Below are 12,776 nucleotides of genomic sequence, written 5' to 3' on the forward strand. Positions count from 1 at the left end.
GGTTGTGGCACACTACATACTGCTCCTTTTGAAAGGTACGGTGGGATTTTTTAACCTCCACCATCGAATGCTACCATACAACAGGATGAACGTTTCTCTAAAGGACAGCACACACATAGACTCCAGACTGACCTGAGAAGCACCAGGTAGATATCTACCTCCACCATGAAGGTGGATGGAGGTTATGCTTTCACCCCTGTTTGCTTGTTTGTGAACAGGATTTCTCAAAAATCTGTGGACGGATTTGGACAGAATTTGGTGGGTAGGTTGGGTGTGTAACAAGGACGAAATGATTCGATTTTGATGAAGATTTGAATCCGGATATGAGAATCTTTTGAGTGATTTTTCAACATTGAGAGATAGGGCAAAAACGATAAAAAGCACGATATCTCAAAACGTGGTGGACGGATTCGGATGAAACTTGGTGGACAAGCTGGGCCTGTGAGAAGGAAGAATTGATTAAATTTTGGTTAAGATTCGAATCTGGATCTGGATCTGAGAAATATTTAATTTTAAGTGATTTTTCACCATTGAGAGATAGGCCAAAACGATATATAGCACAATATGTAAACAAGAAATATGTCGTGCATAGCACGGTACTTGCAAAATCCCTAAAATAAGTTGTTGGCCTATGATGACCTCAAAAAATAATTGGTGGTTGATTTGAGTGACCTGGTATGCAAATCCTCTCCAAATTTCAAGTCAATCAGATGAAAATTTGAGGATTTTAGAAATCTGGCCTATGTTGACCTTTTGCCCTTGTTGACCTCAAAAATAGTTGGGGTTGAATTCAATGACCAGATATGCAAATCCTCTTAAAAGTTCAAGTCAATCGAATGAAAATTGAGGATTTTATAAATTCGGCCTATGTTGACCTTTTGACCGATGTTGACCTCAAAAATACTTGGTGGCTAAATTACATGACCAGATATGCAAGTGTTCTTCAAATCACAATTTAATCAGATGAAAATTGAGGATTTTAGAAATTCGGCCTATGTTGACCTTTTGGCCTATGCTGACCTAAATATAATTGGTTGTCAAATTCAGTGACCAGCTATGCAAATTCGCTTAAATTTCAAGTCAATCCGATGAAAATTGAGGATTTTAGAAATTTGACAAAGTTGGTGACCTTTGGCCTATCTTGACCTATTGACCTTTTGACCCCAACAACAATAGGCTTCTTGCTTATGACCAACTCTGCCATTTAGCGAAGTTTCGTGAAGATCAGTTGAAAATTTCGACCTGTAGGCGACTGACATATAGACAAATACACAGACAAACAGACAGACAAACAGACAGACAAACAGACAGACAAACAGACATCGAATCGGATGTCAGTGTAGACAGACAAACAGACAGACAAACAGACAAACAGGCAGACAGACAAACAGACAGACAGACAGACAGACAAATAGACAGACAAACAGACAGACAAACAGACATCGAATTGGATGTCAGTGTAGACAGACAAACAGACAGACAAACAGACAGACAATCAGACAAACAGACAGACAAACAGACAGATAGACAGACAGACAACCAGACAGAATATCGCACAAGACCAACCAATATACTTGAAAAATGTTCGATTTTCGCAAATAAAAAGTTGTGGATGACTTCTGACAAAACGTGGAGGATGAGTTGGTTATGTGACAAGAACAAGCTGATTCGTTTTTGGTTAAGGTCCGATCAGTGGGATGTTTTGTATCAGTGGGATACAAAACATAAACTGTTCAGCCTGGTGGAGATATGTTCTCGAGCGAGTGCCGTTCTAGTTTATACTTGGATTAGTAAATGAGACTAGTCATTTCAAAAGTGAGTTTGCTGTCTCTGAGCCATCGTGCAATCCCTTTACTCTGGGACTTTAAAAGTATGGAATTGCCTCAGAATATGTGATATTTTAGAGGGGACATTAAACCGTCCACCCCATCTGATAGCATTCACTTAAACACCAAGCCAATGTGTTCTGGTACCCTATCAGAACTTGTCCACTTGCTTGTCCTGGAATTCTGCACCAAAGGCAATGGACAAACACCAAAAAAAACTTTGCTCAGGAAACTGGTTTAGCTGCACCAACTATCCTTTCGGAGAATCAGACATATCGAATCGGATTAGAGATCATTTGTAAACAGTTGTATGTAACTGGGACCAATTTTAAATGGAAAACTCTGTCTCCGTCATACAGGGACAGCACTGTGGTGGCAATGCTGGACACACTACAACTATCTTTGGAGTCGTCTCCAGTCTGGCAGGACATAAGTGTGCATCTCAGTGTAGACCAAACAATCCGTGAAGTACTACTGAGTATGCTGAACATGAATACTGGTGAGTACATACACATACCACCGATGCTGGGGCAGAATGTCAAACTGCTAAGGATCACTCAAAGCATGGAAGATGAAATATCCAGGGTGTTTAGCGGGGACCTGACTAATAATGCTATCCAGCAGATTTGGGGTTGGAGAACATCTGGTATAAATTGGTTTGTTCTGCCTCCTCATTGGACATGCTCTCTGTTGTCTTTGTGTTCCAAATAAGTTGTGCTGCATGGGACCAAACTTTTGTACATTTCACGATAGATTGCTGCGAGATGTAAATAGTTTTTACGTGTACTGACGGAATATTCCCATCGAGATTGGAAAACTGTTCAAGCAAAGGTAAATGGAACTTCCTTCCTGGAAGTCCTTGCAGTGTCCTTGTGTTTTATACTTCTCCCACCCCTCCCCCGCTTCCCACGCCTCCTCCCCCCAAGCCCCCTCCCCCCCACAGATCTCCCGATGGCCCTGCTCTCAAATGTTGTGTTTGTGTGCTTCCCCTTCTCTCCCCATCTTGTCTACCTCTATCCTTATTATATGTTTTGTGTGTCTGTTTGATTTTTTTTTGTGTGCGATAAATGTTAGCTCTTTCACGAGCCTCGATCATGTATACCAAAAAAATAAAATAAACTGTGAATGAGATTTTGAATGAGCGAACAATTCTGAAGGGGAAAGCTGGCTTTTTGTTGGGGATTGTTTACAAACTTCTGTAGGATGGGATGGCACCCAATGCAGCCAAACATGAACCCACATGAACTCTTTGCCAGCACTGCAAGTATGGAAATATTGTCGTGCGATTCCCCTCTTGGTTAAGACCAGGGGATCGCGGATGGAATATCGAGCATAATGAGGCGTTTATGCAATCCAATTGATGGCGGTTCGATACACGAGAATGGGGGGGGGGGGGGGGTTCGGGTGAGAATGCCGGCTTACCTAACGGTCCGACGATGTCTTCACCCTTGGAAAAGAACTCACAAACGAAAACGGGATTAAAGTTGGTTGGGAAAATAATATAAGGGTTTATTTAATAAATATTGGGACAGGAAAAGAACGTGCCGGTAATAACTAAACCCCCTAATGAGCACTCTTACATACACACTTCGAATACAAACAAATGGGAATGAAGCAAATAAAATGTTGTGTTCGTTCGTGGGGACTTAGCTCTGTCCGTGGTGAGTCAGGACTCATCAGCCTCAAGCGCTGTCATCCGACGCGGCTCCGTGCTTGGCGGGAAGTAGGCCTCGATGCCCCCGTTCGCGCGCTGCTAGGCCCACGTCTGCCAGTGCGCGGCAGGCCTCGCGTCCCCACCCGAAGTGGGCGTGCAACCCGCCTCCGCAGCTGTGCAACGTCCTCTTCGGGTTCGGCACGGCCCTCCAATGCACCCAACGTTCGTGGCGAGCGAGTCTCAGATGAAGGGACCAAACGAGCAGGGTGAGGGCGGAAGGAAGGTCTGGGAAGGCAGAAGCCAAAGCGAGAAGAAAGGTCGAGATGGAGGTCCGGGCAGGATGGATCCAGGAACGAGAAGGGAAAATATTGGCACACACACACGTTCACCACCAAAGTCTGGACCGAAGTGACAAAATGTCCGCCGCTCCAAGTCTCTTGTTCGGCGTGCTCTGACGTCACCCAGGCCTCTTCCCCAACCAGCACGGTGCCCCTCGACTTCCCGAATCTTCTCACCGTGTTGGTGTCCTCTCATTGGCCGAGCGCTTCCCGCCCCCCCATGTCATGCCATCCATCGGTGGCCAATCTTTCTGCCGCTTCCTTCCACCTTCCTTTCACAAATCAGTGGCCAGCTTCTTACCCCAACCAATCACACGTTCTGGGCATGGCTATTGCTTGCCTTGCACGATGTTTGATGCCCATGCCGGCGTTGTACGCGGCCGCTTCCGTCTGCTCTTCCAAAGTCATTGTGGCGGTGTGGGAATTATTTAATGTGTGGTGCGCTAATGGGCCTAGCTAATGTCTATGGGATGTATTGCCATAAGGGACACCGGGTAGATCACAGAGGGAACGACACACAATGGAGTTAGCTTATTCCCTAATTCTAGTTACCAAGCCCCGCCACCTCGTGGTGGGGACACAGATACGCAGCTTACTCCAACATACGGCTACAAGTCCCTGACTTACTGCACATCGAGATGGTTCTTCTATCACGATCATCGGAGCACCTACCTATGCAGATCTACCTGGATCTAGATATGCCTACCCAACCGACATAACAATATCAAATCACATTGTCTGGACAGCCTGATGCTGTTTTTACAAATTCCCATTGAGCCTGAGTTTGCATTTTATGCAAATAGCATCAAAATTTGCTTGTAGCTTTGTGCTCCTAACACTGATGGTGTTTTTGGATCCGACTATGTTTCCACTGCCGAACCAACTACAAGTGTGGATTCGTTATAACGTTAGTGTTGCATACTGTTTCATGATGTTTCGGGAACTGAGTAGTGTTCTGACGAGGAGGGGAGTGTCGTTGAAGCTGAAGGGAAAGGTGTATGCTGCATGTGTGAGAAGTGTTATGATTTATGGGAGCGAGACATGGGTAATGAACGTAGAGCAGCAACGAAGGCTGGAAAGGGTGGAAATGCGAATGGTTCGGTGGATGTGCGGAGTATCGTTGAGAGAGAGGAAGACAAATGATAAATTGCGAAAGATGATGGGAATAGAGCCTGTGATGGATGCTGTGAAGAGGAACAGGTTGAGATGGTTTGGTCATGTGTTGAGGAAGGATGAAAGTGACTGGTTGAAAAGAGTGATGGAAATGAATGTGGAAGGAAGTAGAGGACGGGGAAGACTGAGAAAGACTTGGCTAAAGATGATGGAAGAAGAAATGCGGGCAAGGGGGTTAACAAGGGGAGATGCAGAAAATAGGGCAAAATGGAGAAGATTGTCATGGGGACCGCAAGGCTAACCCCCACTCTTGCAGGGGAATGGCCTTAAAATGCCTGTTGTTGTTGTTGTTGTTGTTGTTGTTGTAGTACTGTTTCATGAAGGGGAAGTTTGGCAATTTGGAAATATAACAGGAAATGCAACATGGGAGATCTGGTTTAATTGCACTTTCACCACATTTTAACCACAGCTGGAAATTAATCTGACTTATCTTGCAATGTATTTGTGTGTACACTAATGTGGCAAATGCTCATTGCATAAAGAGCTGCAGAGTACGTTGTTACCTCCACCACCGAAGGTGGATGGAGATTATGTTTTCACCCCTGTCTGCCTGTCTGTTTGTTTGTCTGTCTGTGAAAAAGGTATCTCAAAAGGTTGTGGATGGATTCCGATGAAATTTGTCAGAGATGTAGCGTATGTGACAAGGACGAAAGGATTAGATGTTGGTGAAGATCCGGATCCGGCTAGCAGAATTTTTAAAGTGATTCTTCACCATTGGGAGATGGGGCCAAAAACGATACATAGCAGGATATCTCAAAAAGGTATGGATGGATTTGGACGAAACTTGGTGGAGAGGTTGGGTTTGTGACCAGGACTAATCGATTGGATTTTGGTGAAGATCTGAATATGGATTCAGATACGAGAATTATTTAATTTATATGTGTTTCTTCACCAATGAGAGATCGGGGGAAAAGCGATATATAACATGATATTTTAAAAAGTTATGGACGAGTTATCACTAAACCTGGTGGACAAGAACAAGCCGATTAGATTTTGGTTCAGGTCCGAATCCAGATCCGGCCTATCATTGGGAAACAAAACACTGTTCAGCCTGGCGGAGGTGTGCGCCCTACCGAGTGCCATTCTAGTTGCATCTGAAATGAAACATCAGCTACAACGCTGTCATTTTATCTTTTGTCGACAGAAGTTTAATCTCATGGAGGAGCTAAATGACAAAAAGCGGTAGGTTTAGTAGACTGACTGACAGAGGGGAGATGGTTAACAGGCGTACAAATAACTACGCACATCCTCAATGAGTAGTTGAAGGGGTTAAGGAATTTTGTTTAAAATTTGCATTCAAATCACAATGTGTTTTCTGTTCCTTGCTCGAATAGTCAATGGTTGGTGGCCCTGAATCTTAAACATGAGGTCAGCATCGTCTCCCTGGATGTACTTTGGGCATTTGACACAGTCTGGCATCCTGCTCTGCTTACCGAGTTTGCTGCCTGTGGCATAAAGGGCCATCTTCATACCTAGCTGACTTCCTCCTCTTGTGCATTCAATGCGCTGCCATCAATGAAATCCTCTATTCTGCTCTCCCAATGGTAGCTGGAGTGTACCAACGCGATGTCCTAGGCCCAGTCTTATTCCTCATCGCCATAAACGACCTCTCTGAAGCTTTAAAGCCCTCTTTCTTTTTGCACATGACTCCGCATTGCTGTACCGTACTCCATCCCAATGATAGACCAGGAAGCTTCCTGATCTTGAATTCAATATATGCCAGCCTGAGAAATGCAACAAATCTTTCAATCCAAGACAATCTCACAGTCTCACCCGGTCATTCCAGAAGGATTGTCTGGGGGTAGAAGCATTGTTGTCGAAATTGTTGAAACGCACTATTGTTTAAATGGGAGTAGAGGCATTGTTGTCTCGAAGCAGACTAATTTAACCCCTTTTTGTTCTGTGAAGAGACAACTTTCTATATTTGTCTTGTTTCAATCCAAGGGCTCATATAAAAGGGCGCCCTACATCTGGCAAATAAAATACATTTACTTCTTCATGCAGGTGTATGAATCAAATTGGCACCACTTTATATGAACTCTTCTAGAGCATTACTTGGTTCCTCCAAAGAACACAAGGGTAGTATAGCATGCACACGAGATTTTTTGAATGCCCCTTATTTTCTAGTGTGAAAACATTTTCTATTAGCTGGGCCTTTTATATGCCCCTGGCATTTTACCCAATAATCTATTTATATAGTCAGTCACTGGAAGAATTTTATTCTCTTGAACTTCTAGGCCTCACCATCAGCCATGACATCTCCTTTCCCGATTGCATCACAAAACCGGCCTCCAAAACCAGCCGCAGACTGAACATCATCAGTCATTCCAGGTCATTCCTTGAAAAATCATAACTACTCATAGCCTATAAAATATTTTGTCGATGGATCAATGGAGTACTTCTTCATTATAAATCTTACTATAAAATCTATAAATATATAAATAAGTATATAAAATAAATATAAATCTATAAAACCATAAAAAGATCTTCCATATTGGCTGGCACTCAAGTATCTCCTGGAATATGTGGAATATGAAGCTTTCAAGGTTGTTGTTATCTCCTCCAATAAAATCAAAGCACAAGGCTTGTTCTCACATCGCAGGCAGGTTGTGGCTTATATATTTTGTCCCCCGTCGCACCGCGAAGCGAAAGGGGGATTATGGTTTTCCCCTCCGTCCGTGTGTGCGTGTGTGAGTGCGTCCGTCCGTCCGTCCATGCGTGCGTGCGTGCGTATGTATGTGCATGCATGCGTAAGCGAAGGACCGAATTCTAATTTGGTGTGTGGGTGCAACCCACGTCAAAATCCAAGATGGCCGCCGCCATGTATGTCTGAACCTTGTGAGCGGAATATCTTGAAAAATAAACGAACTGCTAACTTCTAATCTGGTGTGTGGGTGTTTCTACGCATAAGAGAGAACGCTATTGAAAATTGGGTCGCCACGTCAAAATCCAAGATGGCCGCCTTGCGTCTTCCACTTTGTCAACTCACATCACTTCAACGACGGGGGACCTAGGCGTAACGCTTGTTATTATTGCCTCTCCTCTGGTCTACTTCACTCTGCCCGCTCACCCTCTGACCCTTCCCAACAACTCCAGGAAGCTTGCATTCTTCCAATTTCCCCTCCTGTTTAACATCCAAAAATCCAACTGACTGCATACCACAATCCCACTCTTCCTTCCAGGGCTGTAGGCAGTGCAACACCATATCATGTCATCCCCGATCCTTACCCACAATCTTTTCTTCATCTATTAACTCGACTGAGTCTAACCCAACCCTCTTACTTCCAGGTTGCTGTGTTTCCTATACTCCTCTCTCTCTCCTCTTTTTTTCTGGTCCTTAATTCCCTACATTATTGTGCCCAACTGTTGCCCATTGGTGCACTGTCAGTTCATTGCCTTTTTACCGACTGTCCTCTTGCTCTTCCAAGAGCTTCGATCTTATATAGAAACAGGAATAAAAGTCCTTGTCGAGGACACAGCCCAAGGACTCAACTGCACCTTAAAAAGGGACACAACGATTTTACATTTAAACTAGAACTACACTTGGTAGAGCGCACACCTCTGCCAGGCTGAACAGTTAACGTTTTGTATCCACTGATAGGTGGGAACTGGATTCAGACCTCCAAAATATAATCGGCTTGTTCTTGTCGCCGAAGCAAGTTATCTTATCTACCTAGTTTTGGCGTAATCTGTCCATAACTTTTTGAAATATCCTGCTATATATCATTTTTGGCCTCTGATCTCTCCGACTCTCTGGAAAATCCTCTCTATCTCCTTGTTGATGACTCCACTCTCTTCCGCTCCATACCTCATCCCTCAGATCGGCATTCTGCAGCCTCCGCAGTCTCTGCAGACCTGGACACAATCACAGACTGGTGAAACAAGTGGAATATGTCTTTCAATCCTCACAAATCTCACACTCTCACGATGTCTCTTCGAAAAGACCGACTGAACAACACTCCCATCTACTTTCTCAACAATCCTCTCCAAGAAGTTCTTTCACTCAAGCTTTTGGGTCTCACTATCTGCCATGATCTTTCCTGGGAAAACCACATTTCCAAGCTGGCCTCCAAAGCCAGTGGCGACTGGGCATCCTCCGCCGTGTGAAGTCCTTCCTTGGCACACCTGAGCTCCTCACCACATACAAGGCTTTCATCCGCAGCTCAATGGAATACTGTTCCCCCATCTGGGCCGGTGCTCCTGCCTCACACCTGGCTCGGCTTTACGCTGTTGAAACCAAAGCTTTCAGAATCATTGGATTCTCCCGCGATGAAGCTAACAATGAGGGCCTTTCACTCGCTCACTGCAGGCAGGTTGGTGGTCTTTCTGTCTTCTACCGACTCCTCTCCGGCCTTGCTCCTCCAGCTCTCTCTGTGCTCTGTCCCCCCAAATATTCCTACAGGTCGCACAAGATCTGCCTGCAACCCTCTTCTTGTGAAACTGCCAAAATCAAGACTCTCTGCTCACCTTCACTCCTTCATTCCTCTTTTCTCCCGCCTCTGGAACAAACTCCCTCACTCTCTTCAATCCCACTCCTCCCTCCAGGTCTTTAAAACAGCTGTTAACCACCATCTCTTATCTTCCCCCATCCAAAACCATGATCTTTTCTACCCCCGTTAATTCACCCCAGATCCACTTTTTTGAAATACCGACTTCTTTCCTGGAAGTCCTAGCAGTGTCCATGTGTTTTTTTACCTCTCCCACCCCCACCCCCTCCCCTTTCCCGTGCCTCCTCCCCCCAAGCCCTCTCCCTCCCACAGATCTCCCGATGTCTCTGCTCTCAAATGTTGTACTTGTGTGCTTCCCCCTCTCTCCCCATCTTGTCTCCCACTCCCTTTATCTTGTCTTATGTGTCCGTTTTTTTTTTTGTTGGCATTAATGTTAGCTCTTACACGAGCCTCGATCTTGTATACAAAATATATATATATATATAATTCTATCTTTCTTTCTTTCATGTGTTCCACAAGATGTGCTCCGCTTCCTTAAAAACAAGAGCTACGTGAACCCAAACAGCCAAGGAATACCAGATGTCAATGTCAGCGGTTCTAGCGACTTCGAGGTTCTCCTCGGGAAGAACCCGATTGCAAGATTCAGACAGGTACCTGCACCTGCAGTTATTATAACGTTTACAGCTTGGCTGGGTTTATATTTTTCCAATCTGCTTCAGAAACATTTCTTCTTACTCAAGGAATATTTATCTTAGATGTCAAAATATTTTAAAAACGCTGAACAATTGGGAAAGAAAAATGGAGGAACAATATTAGGTGAACAAATCAAGTGAGAAGTTTCATCACCATTTCCCATATACACACAGACTGCTTATTGGCTACCACACAACACCACTTCCCATAAACACACAGACTACTTATTGGCTACCATACAACACCTCCCATATACACACAGACTACTTATTGGCTACCATCCAACACCACTTCCCATAAACACACAGACTACTTATTGGCTACCATCCAACACCTCCCATATACACACAGACTACTTATTGGCTACCATCCAACACCACTTCCCATATACACACAGACTACTTATTGGCTACCATCCAACACCACTTCCCATATACACACAGACTACTTATTGGCTACCATCCAACACCACTTCCCATATACACACAGACTACTTATTGGCTACCATCCAACACCTCCCATATACACACAGACTACTTATTGGCTACCATCCAACACCTCCCATATACACACAGACTACTTATTGGCTACCATCCAACACCTCCCATATACACACAGACTACTTATTGGCTACCATCCAACACCACTTCCCATATACACACAGACTACTTATTGGCTACCATCCAACACCACTTCCCATATACACACAGACTACTTATTGGCTACCATCCAACACCACTTCCCATATACACACAGACCACTTATTGGCTACCATCCAACACCACTTCCCATATACACACAGACTACTTATTGGCTACCATCCAACACCACTTCCCATATACACACAGACCACTTATTGGCTACCATCCAACACCTCCCATATACACACAGACTACTTATTGGCTACCATCCAACACCTCCCATATACACACAGACTACTTATTGGCTACCATCCAACACCACTTCCCATAAACACACAGACTACTTATTGGCTACCATCCAACACCTCCCATATACACACAGACTACTTATTGGCTACCATCCAACACCACTTCCCATATACACACAGACCACTTATTGGCTACCATACAACACCTCCCATATACACACAGACTACTTATTGGCTACCATCCAACACCACTTCCCATAAACACACAGACTACTTATTGGCTACCATCCAACACCTCCCATATACACACAGACTACTTATTGGCTACCATCCAACACCACTTCCCATATACACACAGACTACTTATTGGCTACCATACAACACCTCCCATATACACACAGACTACTTATTGGCTACCATCCAACACCACTTCCCATATACACACAGACTACTTATTGGCTACCATCCAACACCACTTCCCATATACACACAGACCACTTATTGGCTACCATACAACACTACTTCCCATATACACACAGACTACTTATTGGCTACCATCCAACACCACCTCCCATATACACACAGACTACTTATTGGCTACCATCCAACACCACTTCCCATATACACACAGACCACTTATTGGCTACCATCCAACACCACTTCCCATAAACACACAGACCACTTATTGGCTACCATCCAACACCTCCCATATACACACAGACTACTTATTGGCTACCATCCAACACCTCCCATATACACACAGACTACTTATTGGCTACCATCCAACACCACTTCCCATAAACACACAGACTACTTATTGGCTACCATCCAACACCTCCCATATACACACAGACTACTTATTGGCTACCATCCAACACCACTTCACATATACACACAGACCACTTATTGGCTACCATACAACACCTCCCATATACACACAGACTACTTATTGGCTACCATCCAACACCACTTCCCATAAACACACAGACTACTTATTGGCTACCATCCAACACCTCCCATATACACACAGACTACTTATTGGCTACCATCCAACACCACTTCCCATATACACACAGACTACTTATTGGCTACCATACAACACCTCCCATATACACACAGACTACTTATTGGCTACCATCCAACACCACTTCCCATATACACACAGACTACTTATTGGCTACCATCCAACACCACTTCCCATATACACACAGACCACTTATTGGCTACCATACAACACTACTTCCCATATACACACAGACTACTTATTGGCTACCATCCAACACCACCTCCCATATACACACAGACTACTTATTGGCTACCATCCAACACCCCTTCCCATATACACACAGACTACTTATTGGCTACCATCCAACACCCCTTCCCATATACACACAGACTACTTATTGGCTACCATCCAACACCACTTCCCATAAACACACAAACTACTTATTGGCTACCATCCGACACCCCTTCCCATATACACACAGACGACTTATTGGCTACCATCTGACACCCCTTCCCATATACACACAGACTACTTATTGGCTACCATCCAACATCCCTTCCCATATACACACAAACTACTTATTGGCTACCATCCATCACCCCTTCCCATATACACGCAGACTACTTATTGGCTACCATCCAACACCCCTTCCCATATACACACAAACTACTTATTGGCTACCATCCAACACCACTTCCCATATACACACAGACTACTTATTGGCTACCATCCAACACCACTTCCCATAA

At 44.4% G+C, this 12,776-nt stretch overlaps 1 long non-coding RNA gene across 1 annotated transcript in view; it reads left to right on the forward strand.

Annotated features, from left to right (window-relative positions):
• LOC144892537 (uncharacterized) overlaps positions 1-10,091 on the forward strand; it is an 11,855-nt gene extending 1,764 nt beyond the window's left edge. The window contains exons 2-3 of the long non-coding RNA XR_013623747.1: positions 2,186-2,325; positions 9,959-10,091. This is a non-coding gene — a long non-coding RNA (uncharacterized LOC144892537). The remainder of the gene's footprint in view (positions 1-2,185; positions 2,326-9,958) is intronic.
• Positions 10,092-12,776: the final 2,685 nt, after the last annotated feature.

The sequence above is a fragment of the Myxine glutinosa genome, chromosome 6 (assembly GCF_964187855.1).
Source record: "Myxine glutinosa chromosome 6, kmMyxGlut1.1, whole genome shotgun sequence".
Classification (NCBI taxonomy): Eukaryota; Metazoa; Chordata; class Myxini; order Myxiniformes; family Myxinidae; genus Myxine; species Myxine glutinosa.